At 41.7% G+C, this 17,300-nt stretch overlaps 1 protein-coding gene and 1 long non-coding RNA gene across 2 annotated transcripts in view; one reads left to right on the top strand and one right to left on the bottom strand.

Annotated features, from left to right (window-relative positions):
- Positions 1–17,300, bottom strand: part of LOC122797851 — an 875,220-nt gene that overhangs the window by 178,601 nt on the left and 679,319 nt on the right. The window lies entirely within an intron of this gene.
- LOC122798648 lies at positions 3,164–12,277 on the top strand. Its single transcript, XR_006364290.1, has 3 exons — positions 3,164–3,174; positions 6,917–6,967; positions 12,220–12,277. It is a non-coding gene; the product is annotated as an uncharacterized LOC122798648 (long non-coding RNA).

Here is a 17,300-nt window from a genome sequence, read left to right as displayed (position 1 = left end):
ATTTAAATAATAGTAAATAGTATTTACTTTTCACATTGGAATACACAGACATTTAACAGTCCGGTTAAACATATTTTTTAGGTATTTCTATAATATTTATTATCACCATCACTAAAGGTAAAGAGCATTGATTCAATCATGAATAAATGCAGAAAATATTAGGGCAGGGATGTAAGCAGTGCTAAAGAACATTTTGTGTATGCATTGGCTTAGGATTATACAAGTGAATTGTCTTCACGTCTTTGTGTGCTTGGAGAGTGCTTGTTGTATGGCATGCTGCAATCTTGAAGTTAATCTTAATAAAACTCTTTTTGTGTCTTTTTACTTTCAGTTCCTCACTCTGCTTCTTCTCACTGTTTCTAATGTACCTTTATCTTCCACAGCCCATTTTACTTTCATAAAAAGCAGACTCATTTCTGATATTTACTTTTGTTCAGTGTTGCAGAAAGTAATGAGCCTTTAATCTCAACAAACATGGTTATTGAGTCTGCTGCATTATCATCCCCTCAATAGTTTTTGCTCACATATCTCTCCTGACCTGAGTCAATATCAATATACAATGAGAATTGGAATACTGATAGTCTTGTGTATACCTTTGAACAGGCATGCTTTCATTCTAATCAAGCAGCTACAGAAGGTTGTAAAAATGATAGAAATCTGTGTTGTTATCAACATTTACAGTAACTTCTGGTTCATAGGCTCATAGGTTCATACTAGGCTATCTGCCCTAGGGCATTTACAAGCCTAGCCAGAGTGTGTATGGCTTTTGCCACCCATTTTAAATTAATTTTGCTATGCCCTTTTTCGAGGTTAGTATACTCTGCCTCTGTCTAACAGTGACACAGAAGTGATACCCGGGGTAAACCTACGATCTCCCATCCACTCATCAAGATTCCTCTTGAAGAGAGTCAATGAGGGACTCTGCCTAACCTGGACTGGGATTTTATTCCAGAGTGAAGGGAGCCTCTGGGTTATGAATCTGTCCCACCAGCATGTCCTATTTATTTCAGTGCTGAGGTATAAGTCCCTCAAGCACGTATCTCGATGGGATTTGGATTTTCTGAGGTGCAGCATGTCCATTAATTCCGGGTTGGACATGGCTTTATACGTCAGGAACAGATCGCCTCTGAGCAGGCGGTATGCCACTGAGTAGAGCTGGAGTTTCTTTAACCGGGCAGCATACAGCATCTGTTTGAGCCCCTTGATCCTCTTGGTGAGGTACTTTTGGGGTCTTTCCAGTTGCTGCAGGTGTCTGGTAAGGTACATCCCAAAAGGGGCATTGTACTCAATTATGGGCCTGATGAGGGATGAGTAAAGAGGCACGATGACCTCCCCTGATCTAGATGTGAATCCCTTCATGATTGGGTGGGCTATATAAAATGTTTTTCTAACCACTTTGGCCACGTGGTTGTCAAATGAGAGATTGCTAACAACTTGGGTCCCCAGGTCCCTAATTACTTCTTCTGTACTTAATGGATTACCACCTATGTGGTAATTTGTGAGCACTTTGTTTTTGCCAAAGGGGATGACTATACACTTTTTGGCATTTAGCTTGAGGCCATGGCTCTGGCACCAGTTGTTTCTATGAGGCCCTTTTGGAGGATGCTTGTGTCGGCTGGAGAGTCTATTATGGCGCCCAGTTTGCAGTCATCTGCGAACTTGGTCAGCCACAGTCCTTCCATGTTGGCCTGTACCTCTGAGAAATATATACCGAACAAGAGAGGTCCCAAGACTGAGCCTTGTGGGACGCCACTTGTAACTGGTTTGGAGTCTGACATGGCTCCAGCTATTCTAACCATGTGGGTTCTGTCCTTGAGCCAGTTTGCAACACATCTAGTTACATAGGGGTTTATATTTAAGCTGGTAAGCTTATCTATAATGCCCGAGTGGGGTATTGTATCGAAGGCTTTTGTGAGGTCCAGGTAGGCTGTGTGGACCACCTTCCCCTTGTCAATGGCCTTGGTGACTGTTTCAAAGAAATCAACCAGGTTTAAGAGGCAGGATCTGCCCTTAACAAAGCCGAACTGGGTAGGATCCAGTGTCTGTAGGTCCCCAATATCTTTATTTATAAGGTCCATGATGATCCTTTCCATAGCTTTGCAGACAAGCTAGTGAGACTTATGGGGCGATAGTTTCCAGGATCCATTGAGGCACCACCTTTGTGGAGAGGGACCACTGTTGCTGTACGCCACTCTTTGGGTACATATCCTGTAGTAAGGCTGAGAGTGAACAGTAGTTTTAGGTTTGGGTTTAGCTCTTCTTGGAGTTCATGTAGGACGCCGCCTGGGACACCGTTTGGTCCCATTGATGCTGTGTTTCTTGCTTTGGAGAGGGCAGCTCTTACCTGAGCATCTGAGATGTCAGGGGGGGCAGCGCTCTGCTGGGATAGATATTAGCCCTTTTGGTGGGGAGGGGGGGAGAAGTTTGCACTGAACCTGTCAGCTAGGATGTTGGCAATGTCTGTAGGTTCGGTGTATTTTTTGTCATTTTGGACTAATTCTGAGCATATCTGGGAATTCCCACCCAGGTTCCTAACATAACTAAAGAAAGCCTTGTGATTATCCTTAGTGTCCTGTGCAATTTTTCTCTCGAAGCTGACCTTAGACGATTTTATGAGTGCCCATAGTTTTTTGCTAATACTGATCAGAGATGCCTTCCCTTTTGGGATTTTGCTCTGTCATGTAGTAGCTTCCTCCTTCTATTGTATAGTTTGTTTATGGCTGGGGTCCACCAGACAGGATGTCTGCCTTTGGAGGATTGGGTCTTGGTTTTATTTGGGATTGCATGATCCATGCATTCCTGAAGGTGTTCATAGAATGCGTTTATAAAGGATTTTGTGGTCTGGGCCGTATTATCCACAGGCCCGGGGGCTTTGAAGGATTCCACCTCGGTTTTGAGGAGTGTGAAATTTGCTTTAGAGAAGTTTTTCACTGTGGTTTTCTGGGAATGGGGTGGGGTCAGGATGTGAATATCCAGTGAGATTAGTTTATGGTCTGATCTTACCAGTGAGGGATACACTTCTGGTCTGGAGCATAGTGTCCCCATGTTGGTGATGATCAGGTCCAGTATGTTTTCCCCTCTTGTGGGAGTGGTAACAAGTTGTTCCATAGCATTTGAGTTTATAAATTCTAGGAACCTTTGGGCTAGGGTGTTGGAGCTAGAGTAATGCTCCCAGTCTGAGGTTGGGTAGTTGAAGTCACCCAATATAATGGTGTTTGGAGAGACCTTCATATTTTCCAGTGTTCTCAGGAAGGCCGAGTGGGGTTCCTGGGTTTGGGAGGGTGGTCTGTAGCAGGCTATAAACTGGAAGGCAGTTTTACCCACTGTTAGTTGCACATGGATAGTCTCTGATGCTTCGTGCTGTGCCACCAACCTGGAGGTGTGGGTATCTTTGACGAATATTGATACTCCCCCTCCTTTTGTGGTTCGGTCCAAGTTTTGGGGACGAAAAGCATGGTATGAGATATAACCTGGTAGTGCTGGGGTGCTCTCAAGAGCCTTGAACCAGGTTTCTGTTACTGCACAGATATCGATGTTCTCCATGCTAAGGAGAGTTTCGAGTGCGTGCATCTTGAGGTTTAGACTTCTGGTGTTGAGTAGCATTACTCTTAGTTTCTTATCCCTTGTGATACCTATGGAGGTTTGTTTGTCTTTTGAGCCTTGCCTAAAAAAGGCACTATGGGGGTAGCAAGAGCCTTTGCAAATATCCGAAAGCCCAGGGGTGACAGGTGCAAGCCATCCCTAGCAAAGCATCGTGGCTTGTCGAGCATGTCATCCCAGGCTGACAGGCATTGGATCCCCTTTGAATGACACCAATACTTAAGCCAATTGTTGAAATTGATAATCTTGTCTTCATACTGTGGCATCATTCTTGGTGAGGGTAAGATGCTACTCAAGGTCAGGGTCAAACCGGCCTGGGCTACATGCTTAGAGAGCTCCTCTATGTCTCTTTTCATGTAGTCCAGTGAGGTACGTCTCAGGTCATTCACACCAGCATGGACAATGACTGAGTCATATTTGTACTTGCCTTGGAGTTACCTGAGTGCTTGTGTTATGTGGCGGATCCTAGCGTCCGATAGGCAGCTCACCATAGCCTTCTCCTTGTTTAGCCTGGTGAGCGGGACGTCAGTGTGCCTGATGATAGAGTCACCTATTACAAGTGTATCAAGTGTGTTGTTTAGCCTTAAGGGCTGTGACTGTTCGGCACACTGGCTTTGTGAGCTATGTGTTGCACGTGTTTTGTTTTTGGGTAGCGGTTGCTTGGGTGTCTGCTTTGGAGGTCTCTGCTGCTTAGGCAGATTTTTATTTAGAGCCTCCAAGTATGTTTTTGTGTGTTTATGTGTTTGGTTTGCTTTTGTGGTAGGTCTATGTGAGACTGGAATTGTAGTGAGTGTGGTTTCCTTCTCCTCCTGACTGGTTACGCCAGTACTGAGTTGAGAGAGCGTAGCCTCCAGTTTGGCTATATGGTTGCATCTCTCACATGTGTTGGAATTTGTTGGAAGGAGGAGAGGGTTGTCTGTGTACATTAGGCAGTTGTAACATTGCCTCAAGATTCCCAGGTTCACCAGCTGGACCGGAGAGGAGATTGACAACTGACCTTTGGACATGCTAGAATAGTATTGGGAATTCCTTTATAATTGAAAAAAAGGGCCAATGGGGAACAAGTTACTCAAGGGGAGTTTGTGAGGGTGTAGTGCTTTTATTTTTTTAGTGCTGACTTATATAATTGCTTTATTGAGCAAGTGCTAGGCTTTAGCATAGGAATAGGGTGTTTATTATGAGAACTAGATCAGTTCCAAGGCTCAAACCCAAATAAGCGGCGCTGCTCGATGCCGCACTATGCACAAAATCACGCAAAGCTGCGCTACAGCGGGTTTTATACAGGAGGACTTGAAAGAGCTAGAAATTGGCCCAAAACAGCCAACAGACTACCAGATTTCTGTGCTGGGAACACTCCTCCAGGGACAGATAGGCTGCTCCAAGCTCCCCACTGCCACTGGTGAACAAAGAAGCCTCCCTCTATCCAAGAAAGGAAATGGCAACACAGGAACTTTCCAAAAGTCCAGAATACAGCAAAGCCTGTATTTGGACTACTCTAGGTCAGGAAAGATGGGAAACAAGGATAACTTATTTTATTCTTTTTTGCAACAAACAGCAGGAAATTGCAATAAATATGTAACACAGGCTTGCGCACCTGAGTGTGTAGCCTCAACAAGTAAATGCAACAAACAGGACAAACTTTAAAAGTGCAGGTGCAAAACAACTTTAGACAGTTTAAAACAGTTCAAGAAGCAGAAATATTTGCTGTTTAGCTAGATCGGGCAGTCGCCCAGGTAGTAGCAGGAAAAAACACTTTTATCGGGTTAGCAGTCGCTCTTTTAGCCTCTCTGCTGCTAGCTCCACTCTGCAGGACGACAAGGAGCTTGGGTGAGTAGTAACAAGTGCAAAACCCTCGCCAAAGTGGGTTTTATACAGGGGGATTTGAAAGAGCTAGAAAGTGGCCCAAAATGGCCAATAGACTACCAGATTCTTGTGCTGGAAACACTCCTCCAGGGATAGATAGGCTGCTCTAAGCTCCCCACTGCCACTGGTGAACAAAGAAGCCTCCCTTAATCCAAGAAAGGAAATGGCAACACAGGAACTTTCCAAAAGTTCAGAATACAGCAAAGCCTGTATTTGGACTACTCTAGGTTAGGAAAGACGGGAAACAAGGATCATTTATTTGTTTTTTTTTGTTTTTTTTTTTGCAACAAACAGCAGGAAAATGCAGTAAATATTTAACACAGGCTAGAGCACTTGAGTGTGTAGCCTCAACAGGTAAATGCAACAAACAGGACAAACTTTAAAAGTGCAGGTGCAAAAACAACCTTAAACAGTTTAAAACAGTTCAAGAAGCAGAAATATTTGCAGTTTAGCTAGATCGGACAGTCACCCAGGTATTAGCAGGAAAAAACACTTTTATCAGGTTAGCAGAAGCTCTTTTAGCCTCTCTGCTGCTAGCACCACTCTGCAGGATCACGAGGAGCTTGGCTGAGTAGTAACAAGTGCAAAAACCTCGCCAAAGCGGTTTTTATACAGGGGGATTTGAAAGAGCTAGAAAGTGGCCCTAAATGGCCAATAGACTACCAGATTCTTGTGCTGGGAACACTCCTCCAGGGATAGATAGGCTGCTCTAAGCTCCCCACTGCCACTGGTGAACAAAGAAGCCTCCCTTAATCCAAGAAAGGAAATGGCAACACAGGAACTTTCCAAAATTCCAGAATACAGCAAAGCCTGTATTTGGACTACTCTAGGTTAGGAAAGACGGGAAACAAGGATAACTTTTTTGTTTGTTTTTCTTTTTTTCAACAAATATCAGGAAAATGCAGTAAATATGTGACATGGGCTAGCGTACTTGAGTGTGTAGCCTCAACAGGTAAATACAAAAAACAGGACAAACTTTAAATTACAAGCGCAAAAGTGCGCTAAAGCTGGCTTTAAAGCAGGGGGTTAGAAAGAGATAGGAAATGGCCCAAAGCGGCCCATAAGCTACAGGTCACTGGGCTGGAACCACTCCTACAGGGACAGATAGGCTGCTCAGAGCTCCCCACTCTCACTGGTGAACAAAGAACCTTCCTCCTATCCAAATAAGGATATGAGCAACACAGGAACTATGACACAAAACGGCCCATAAGCTACAGGTCACTGGGCTGGATTGATTCTTATCTTACAAAAATGTTGTGTACACAGTAAACATTACAGGAAACTTCCTGCAGTCAGATGTTAATGTACCCTTCTGTCCAGATTATCTCATTCCTCAGTTTAGGCATATAAACTGTTATACCATATATTACCAAGAATATACAACACAAGGATGATATTAGGTATTCATGTTTTACTTTCTCAGTGATAAAATCCTTCTTTTTTCTGATTGCAGGTGCTGCAATGGTCAGCAGAGCTCAAAGTGTTGCAGCCTTTAATGCTCCCAGTAAGTAGTTTTACCTTCTGTTTCACTTCTTTGACATAGAAGTATTTATCCATTCCATCTTTTAACAAAGAAATGATATAGATTTCCAAAACTGGAACCCAATCTAGCGAAACATGGACAACAAGTATAAAAGAAAGAAAAGAAATGTTTGATACAACTTCTAACCAACGTTGAAAAAAAATCTCCAGTGGATGCACAAACTAGAGATGATAATATCAAGGATAGACACTTGAATGACACAAGTGCTGTTCCCAGTAACCCTATATATGGAGTATCGTATATCCTCTCTATATCCTCTTCATTTTGTTTTAATGAACTCCCAAAGAGACATTATTCTGACAAAACAAAAATAATTGGTTTCCAAGAAGTTAGGAAGAACTTGAAGCACTGATCATAGAATCCAAAGCCAAAAATGAAAGAAAATAGGGCAGGACAACACAGTTTTATTTTATAATATCAAGAATATCAAAAAGAATGTCCAGCATTGTCCAGTGTTAAAAGTAAATGATATCACATTCCAGACTGAGAGATCATACACAATCAACAAGCAAATAAATTTTGCTCACGCTTCAAATCCTCACACCAACTGTATTCTCAGATCACATACATACAAATGCAACCCAGTCACGTCTTCAGTTACGAATCTCAAAGCACTATCAGAGACCAAGAGCAATACATCTATGGTGCCAGATAAGATTAAAGTTTGCTTACTTTTTAGCATGAGCATGAGCTGACTGATCCCTTAGACATGTCTTTCAGTATCAGACTCTTAAAAGATCTCACACTAGATGAATGGAGGAAAGCCATATTCATTCCAGTGCTGAAATGTGGGACTTCAATGCTTCCAGCTAATCATAGACCTGCAAGTCTGACCAGTCTCATCTGTAATGCTAGGAACAAGAACATGCATCTGGAGCATTTCTTCTTGGGCCTCACTGAAAATTAGTTTTATTACAAGTCAGACTTTCTCAGTAAACAAATGCTAAATAAAATAAAAAGGTATCAATATAGGATTAATATACAATAATATAAGGAACCTAAAGACTGTTGACCTCAGTTTACATTTGTCAAAGGCAGAACTCTTCAAAAAAGTTACAGAAGCATTGGATGAGGGCAAAACAGTGAATGACTACCTAAGTACCATGTTCAATCATAGCCTCACCTCAGGCTTTGTACCCACTGAATGGCGTACCGCTACAGTTATCCAACTCCACAAAGGGGGAGCCACGACGGACACCGGGAACTACTGCCCCATTAGCCTGATGAGCCTGGTCTGCAAGGCCATGGACCGTATCATCGTGGAACTCATAAACAAAGACATTGGTAATCTCCAAACTCTGGACCCTACTCAGTTTGGATTTGTAAAAGGCAGATCATGTCTCCTAAACCTGATTTACTTCTTTGAAGCAGTCACCAAAGCCATAGATGAGGGTAAAATGGTTCACACAGCTTATCTAGATCTCGCCAAGGCTTTCGACACCATCCCCCAGTCTGGAATTATAGATAAGCCCACTAAACTAGGTATAAATCCCTATGTCACAAGATGGGTTGCCAACTGGCTCACGGACAGAACCCACACTGTGAAATTAGCGGATTCCAAATCCGACATCAGACCAGTGACAAGTGGAGTACCACAGGGTTCAGTCCTGGGTCCTCTCCTGTTGATATCTACTTCTCTGAAGTGCAGGCCAACACAGGTCTTTGGCTAACAAAGTTTGCAGATGACTGCAAACTAGGAGCCATAATCGAAACTCCTAACGATGTGGACAAACTACAAAAGGGCCTCACTGAGACAGATACCTGGTGTCAAAGCCATGGCCTGAAGCTCAATGCCAAAAAGTGTATTGTCATCCCCTTTGGTAAAAACTCTGTACCCATGACCTACCACATAGCTGGTCGTCTACTTAATGCCGAAAATGTGATAAGAGACCTTGGGACACAGGTGGACAGTAGTCTCTCCTTTGATAATCACATCACCACAGTGGTCAGGAAATCCTTCTATGTGGCTCATCTCATCACAAAAGGATTCTCATCCAGAAAAAAAGAGGTCATTGTTCCCCTCTACTCATCACTCATTAGACCCATTATAGAGTACAATGCCCCTTTTGGTATGTACCTCACAAGACATCTACAACAACTGGAAAGACCACAGAAATACCTCACAAAGATGATTACTGGCCTCAAACAGATGCCCTATGCAGACCGCCTCAAAAAACTACAGCTTTACTCCATCGGATATTGCCTACTCAGGGGCTATCTCTGCCTAACATACAAAGCTATGTCAAACCCAGAGCTGTTGGACATGCTCCACTTAAAGAAATCCCAATCCCTCCAAGCTACACGTTCTAGGGACCTTAACCTTGTCACCACAATAAACAGAACATGCTGGAGGGATAGATTCCTGTCCCAGAGACTTCCCATACTCTGGAACAGACTACCTATCTATGTCAAACAGAGCTCCTCATTAGCACTCTTCAAGAAAAATCTTGATGATTGGATGGGAAATGGGAAATTCTTCCCGGGGATCACTTCTGTGGCTCTGCTCGACAGGGGCACAGGAAAATAATATTCTTGGGTGGCGAAAGCCAGGGTACATTTTTTGGCTAGGCTTGTATGGGCCCTAGGGCCGATAGCCTAGTACCTACCTATGAACCTATGAACCTATTCAACACCATCCCCTTTTCAGCCATAGTTAATAAACTCAGTCAGCTAAATGTTAATCTTTATATAACTCTTTGAATGACAAACTGTGTGCCAAATAAAACACAAGGTGTAAGGGTGGGTGGATCCTTTTCCCTCAAGGGCCTCTCACTAGTGCATAACTACAGGGATTTGTCCTTGGTATCCCCTTTTTGGCATCCAATTCTCAGATATCAAAGCAAATTATCAAGGGTTCTGGCTAACTGAGTTTCCAACTGACTGTAAAGTCTGTGCCATCGTCAATACTATGAAAGACATCAAGAGCACTCGGGAAATCATGGTACAAATAGCTGGTATAAAAACCATGCTTCAAAACTAAAGGTGCATAAATGTATTCTTTGCAAAGAAAAACTTCCTTTGCAACTATTACGTTGAAAGAAAAATCTCTGGAATATTAACCCAGTTGTGAGGGACAAATCAGTGGTCATTTTTACAACATACATCCGCTGCTGTGAGGAAATTCTTTTTTAAACCACAACTGATTACCAATAATATGACATTCAAATCCAGGGATGTTATCATTCTGCTTTATACTGCACTCATAGGTCCATTATTGAATGTAATGCGCCATATGCATGTACATGTCCAAAATACCAGATTTATCCTGAGTTACCACTGCATTTTATCAAGAAGAAAACCAAGGGATTAAATCATAACAGCTGCTGTGACTGCCTGAAAAGCCAGACCTTCATTTTTTTAGTTCCTAAAGGCTGCTAAGTGTAGATCTCTGTCTGACATACAGAGTGTCCCCATCCTTTCACACCTTCTGCACATCCACTATTTCAATACCGGCACAAGTCTCACATTGCAGACCACAACTTCTACTGCAACTTCAATAGAACATTAATGAGACATAGATATGTCTCATAAAGAATACCACTTCCCTGGAGCCAACTTCCTGTCCATGTGAGGTTAAGCATGTCGCTTACTTTCTACAAGTTTATTGTCAATGCACAGATTAGAAACTGTCCCTTTACTCTTGATTTCTCATTCTTGTCTAAGATGGACAGGAAGACACATGTAAATAACATAATACACAGTTACAGTTATTCACATTTGCTATACATGGATTTTCACACAATACTAAAGATTATCTCAACTGTGATTAAGCAAGATAACCACAAAATGTAGGTGCTTTGCTACTAAATTGCTAAGCTTAGAAACACAGAGGACATTCGGGGCTAGGCTGTTAAAGATCCTCATAGATAAAGAACATAGTAAGTATCTATGAACTTCTGAAACTCAGTTTCTATAAACATATGTAGTATTAGAGATAAACAGTATAAAGCAAAGTATTTAGAAAAAATACATATTTCTAGCTTTAGTCTTATAATCACGTACCACACATTGGAATACACAGACATTTAACAGTCCAGTTAACATATATTTTTAGGTATTTCTATAATATTTATATCACCAGCACTGAAGCAGAGTAAAGAGCATTGATTCAATCATGAATCTTCTTTTTCTTCTTCTTCTTTCTGCTTTTTCCCGGTTAGTGGTTGCCACAGTGGATCACCTGTCCACTCATGACTGGCAGTGGAGTTTTTATGGTGCCGAGGTGCCAGCCTGGCGCCCAACCTTCCACAGAAGGCACACACACACTCACACCTAGGGCCAATTTGGAGTGTCCAATCCACCTACAGCATGTCTTTGGGATGTGGGAGGAAACCGGAGCACCCGGAGGAAACCCACGCAACCACAGGGAGGACATGCAGACTCCACACAGAAGGCACCCCATCCAAGAATCGAACCGGAGAACATTGATTCAATCATAACTAAATGAGGAAAATATTAGGGTAGTGATGTAAGCAGTGAAAATAACATTTTGTGTATGCATTGGCTTAGGATTATACAAGTGAATTGTCTTCACATCTTTGTGTGCTTGGAGAGCGCTTGTTGTATGGAATGCTGTAATCTTGATGTTAATCTTAATAAAACCCTTTTGGTTTCTTTGTATTTTCAGTTCCTCACTCTGCTTCTTCTCACTGTCTCTAATGTACCTTTATCTTCCACAGCCCATTTTACTTTCATAAAAAGCAGACTCATTTCTGATATTTTCTTTTATTCAGTGTTGCAGAAAGTAATGAGTCTTTAATCTCAACAAACATGGTCATTGAGTCTGCTGCATTATCATCCCCTCCACAGTTTTTGCTCACAAATCTCTCCTGACCTGAGTCAATATCAATATACAATGAGAATTGGAATACTGATAGTCTTGTGTATACCTTTGAACAGGCATGCTTTCATTCTAATCAAGCAGCAATAAAAGGTTCTGAAATTGAAAAAAATGTGGGTTGTCATCAACATATACAGTAATTTCTGGTAATGATTCTTATTGTACTAAAAATGTTAAGTGACACAGTAAACATTACAAGAAACTTCCTGCACTCAGACATTAATGTATCCTTCAGTCCAGATTATCTCATTCCTCAGTTTAAGAGTATAAACTGTTATACCATATATTACCAAGAATATACAACACAAGGACTATATTGGGTATTCAGGTTTTACTTTCTCAATGATAAAGTCCTTCCTTTTTCTCATTGCAGGTGCTGCAAAGGTCAGCAGAGCTCAAAGTGTTGCAGCCTTTAATGCTCCCAGTAAGTAGTTTACCTTCTGTTTCACTTCTTTGACACAGAAGTATTTATTCATTCCATCTTTTAACAAAGAAATGATATAGAATTCCAAAACTAGAATCCAATCTAGTGAAACATGGACAACAAGTATAAAAGACAGAAAAGGAATGTAAAATGCAACTTCTAAGCAACACTGAAAAAAAATCTCCAGTGAATGCACAAACTAGAGATGAGAATGTTAAGGATAGACACTTGAATGAAACAAGTGCTGTTCCCAGACACCCTATATATGGAGTATCATATACCCTGTCTACATCCTCTGCATTTTGTTTTAATCGCCTCCAAAAGTGACATTACTCTGACAAAACAAAAATAATGCCCTTCCATAAAAATTAGGAAGAACTTTAAACACTGATCATAGAATCCAAAGCCAAAAAGGAAAGGAAATAACCAGCTAAGGGCAGGACAACACAATCTTATTTTATAATATTAAGAATATCAAAAAGAATGTCCACCGTTGTACAACACTAAGAGTAAATGATATCACATTCCAGACTGAAAGATCATACACAATCAACCAGCAGATAAGTTTTGCTCGAGTTTCACACCCTCGCTCCTCCTGTATTCTCAGATCACATACACACAAATGCAACCCACTCACATCTCCCAGTTACCAATCTCAAAGCAATATCAGAGACCAAGAGCAATACATCTATGGTGCCAGATAAGATTAAAGTTTGCCTACTTTTTAGCATGAGCAGGAGTTGACTGATCCCTTACAGATGTTTTTCAGTATCAGACTCAAATAAGAGTTAACCCTAGATGAATGGAGGACAGCAACAATCATTCCCTTGCTCAAATGTGGGGCTTCAATGCTTCCAGCTAATTATAGACCTGCAAGCCTGACCTGTCTCATCTGTAATGCTAGCAACAAAGAGATGCATCTGGAGCATTTCTCCCCTGGCCTCTGATGAAAACTGACTTTGTTCCAAGTCGAACTTTCCCAGTAAACAATAGTTAAATAAAATTAATAAAAATGTATTGATATAGGATTAATATATAAAGATACAAGGAACCTAAAGACTGTTGACCTCAGTTTAGATTTGACAGAGGCAGATCCTGCCAAGTTAACCTAGCAGACCTCTTCAAAAAAGTTACAGAAGCAATGGATGTGGGCAAAACAGTGCATGACTATAGAAATGCATTCAAAACAATCCCTTTTTCAACCATAGTTAATAAACTCATTCAGCCAAATGTAAACCTTTATGTAGCTCTTTGTTTGACAAACTGTGTGAGAAATAAAACTCAAGTAGTTAGTGTCGATGGATCTACTACTACCAACGGGCCTCTCACTAGTGCATAACCACAGGGCTTTGTCCTCAGTATCCCATTTTTGTCATCCACTTCTCAGATATCAAGGCAAATTATTAAGGTTTCTAGCTAACAAAGTTTCCTAATGATTATAAAGTCTGCACCATCATGAACACACCAAAAGATGTCAAAAGCTTTCAGTAAATCCTGGCAGAAATAGCTGGTGCACAAACCATGCTTCAAAACTAAAAGTGCATAAATGTATTCTTTGCAAAGCAAAACTTCCTTTGCAACTATGACATTGAAAAAAAATGTCCTGAATATTAACCCAGTTGTGAGGTACCAATCAGTGATCATTTTTACAACATGCATTGACTGCAGTGAGGAAATTATTTTTTAAACCACATCTGATTAGCAATAATATGACATTCAAATCCAGGGACGTTATCATTCTGCTTTACACTGCACTCCTAGGCCTATCATTGAATGTAATGCCCCAAAGGCATGTACATGTCCAAAATACCAGATTTAACCTGAGTTACCACTGCATTTTATCAAGAAGAAAACCAAGGGATTAAATCAAAATGGCTGCTGTGACTGCCTGAGAACCCAGTACTTCTTCTTCTGACCTTCTAAAGGCTGCTAAGAGGAGATCTTTGTCTGACATGCAGAGTGTTCTCATCCTTTCACACCTTCTATACATCCTCAATTTCAATAGCGGCCCAAGTACTTCCTTTGCAGACCACAACTTCTGGTGCAACTTGAATAGTTTATTAATGAGGCATAGATATGACTCATAAAGAATACCACTTCCTGAAGCCAACTTCCTGTCCATGTGAGGTTAAACATGTCACTTACTTCCTACAACTTTATTGTCAATGCACGGATTAGAAACTCTCTTTACTCTTGACTTCTCATTCTTGTCTATGATGGACAGGAAGAATCATATAAATAACATACTCCATTGTTATGGTTATTCACATTTGCTATACATTGGTTTTCATGCAATACTAAAAGATTATCTCAACTGTGATTGTGCAAGATATCCACAAAATGTAGGTGCTTTGGTACTAAATTACAAAGGCTAAAAACACAGATGGAATTCAGGGCTAGGCTGGTAAAGATCCTCAAAGATCAACAATGTAGTCAGTAGCTATGAGCTTCTGAAAGTCGGATTCTATAAACGTGTAATATTAGAGATAAATAGTAAAAAGTAAAGTATTTAGCAAAAAATACATATTTCTAGTTTCAGTCTTATAATCACGTACCTCACATTGGAATACACAGACATTTAACAGTCCAGTTAACATATTTTTAGGTATTTCTATAATATTTATATCACCAGCACTGAAGCAGAGTAAAGAGCATTGATTCAATCATGAATAAATGCAGAAAATATTAGGGTAGGGATGTAAGCAGTGCTAAAGAACATTTTGTGTATGCATTGGCTTAGGATTATACAAGTGAATTGTCTTCACGGGTCTGTGTGCTTGGAGAGTGCTGTAACACTTTGAGCTCTGCTGCAACACTTTGAGCTCTGCTGACCATTGCAGCACCTGCAATCAGAAAAAAGAAGGATTTTATCACTGAGAAAGTAAAACATGAATACCTAATATCACTCTGCTGGTGTGAATGACCTGAGACGTACCTCCCTGGACTACATGAAAAGAGACATAGAGGAGCTCTCTGATCATGTAGCCCAGGCTGGTATGACTCTGACCTTGAGCAGCATCTTACCTTCACCTAGAATGATGCCACAGTACAAAGACAAAATGATCGATTTTAACAAATGTCTAAAATTTTGGTGTCATTCAAAGGGGATCCAGTGTCTGTCAGCCTGGGATGACATGCTCGACAAGCCACGTTGCTTCACTAGGGACGGCTTGCACCTGTCACCATTGGGCTTTCGGATATTGGCAAAGGCTTTTGCCACCCCCATAGTGCCTTTTTTAGGCAAGGCTCAAAAGTCAAACCACCCCCTCATAGACAGCACAAGGAACAAGAAACTAAGGGTAATGCTGCTAAACGCCAGAAGTCTTAACCTCAAGATGCACTCACTCGAAGCTCTCCTCAGTATGGAGAACATAGATATCTGTGCAGTGACAGAAACTGGGTTCAAGGCTCCAGAGAGCACCCCAGCACTACCAGACTATACCTCGTATCATGCTTTTCGGCCCCAAAACCCGGACCGAACCACAAAAGGAGGGGGAGTTTCCATATTTATCAAGGATATCCACACCTCCAGGTTAGTGGCATTGCACGAAGTAGCGGAGACCATCCATGTGCAACTAACAGTGGGCAAGGCTGCATTTCAGTTTATAGCATCCTACAGACCACCCCCTCAAAGTCAGGAATCCCATTCGGCCTTCCTGAAAACATTGGAGAACATGAAGATCTCTCCGAACACCATTATATTGGGTAACTTCAACTACCCAAACATTGACTGGGAGCACTACTCAAGCCCCAGCACCTTAGCCCAAAGATTCCTGAAAATTATAAATTCAAATGCTATGGAACAACTAGTCACCACTCCCACAAGAGGGGACAACATACTAGACCTGATCATTACCAACATGGGGACTCTATGCTCCACACCAGAAGTATATCCCTCATTGGTAAGATCAGACCATAAATTAATTTCACTGGATGTCCACATCCTGACCCCACCCCCAGCCCAGAAAACCACAGTGAAAAACTTCTCAAAAGTGAACTTCTCACTTCTCAAAACTGAAGTGGAATCCTTCAAGGCCCCAGGGCCAGTGGAAACTACAGCCCAAACTGCAGAATCCTATATAAATGCATTCTACGGACATCTCCAGGAATGCATGGATCATGCTATCCCAAACAAAACCAAGACCCAATCATCCAAAGGCAGGCATCCAGTCTGGTGGACCCCTGGCATAAATAAACTGTACAACAGAAGGAGGAAGCTACTACATGATAGAGCAAAATCCCTAATAGGGAAGGCATCTCTGATCAGTACTAGCAAAAAATTACGATCCCTCATAAAATCCTCCAAGGCCAGCTTCGAGAGAAAAATTGCACAGGACACCAAAGACAATCATAAGGCTTTTTTCAGTTATGTTAGAAACCTGGGATGCAACTCGCAGAGATGTTCTGATTTGATTCTAAATGACAAAAAATACACTGAACACACATACATCGCCAATATCCTGGCAGACAGGTTCAGTGCAAACTTCTCCACCCCCTCCCCCCCAAAAGAGCAAGTATCTATCCCAGCAGAAGGCTTCCTCCCAAACATCTCAGATGCTCAGGTGAAGGCTGCCCTCTCCAAAGCAAAAAACAATGCTTCCATGGGACGAGATGGTGTCCCAGGTCGCGTCCTACATGAACTACAAAAGGAACTAATCCCTCAAATAAAACAGCTATACAATCTCAGCCTCACTACAGGATATGTGCCCACAGAATGGCGTACAGCAACAGTGGTCCTACTCCACAAAGGTGGAGCCTCTTCGGACCCTGGAAACTATTGCCCCATAAGCCTGACTAGCTTAGTCTGCAAGGCTATGGAGAGGATCATCATGGAGCTCATAAACAAAGACATTGGGGACCTACAGACACTAGACCCTACCCAGTTTGGCTTTGTCAAGGGCAGATCCTGCCTTTTGAACCTGGTTGACTTCTTTGAAACCATCACCAAAGCCATAGATGAAGGGAAGATAGTCCACACAGTCTATCTAGACCTTGCAAAGGCATTTGACACAATACCCCACTCGGGCATC

Source organism: Protopterus annectens, chromosome 3.part1, assembly GCF_019279795.1.
Source record: "Protopterus annectens isolate FY-2018-M chromosome 3.part1, PAN1.0, whole genome shotgun sequence".
Classification (NCBI taxonomy): Eukaryota; Metazoa; Chordata; order Ceratodontiformes; family Protopteridae; genus Protopterus; species Protopterus annectens.
Note: the sequence above shows the minus strand (reverse complement) of the source record. Positions and strands in the feature narration are given on the sequence as shown.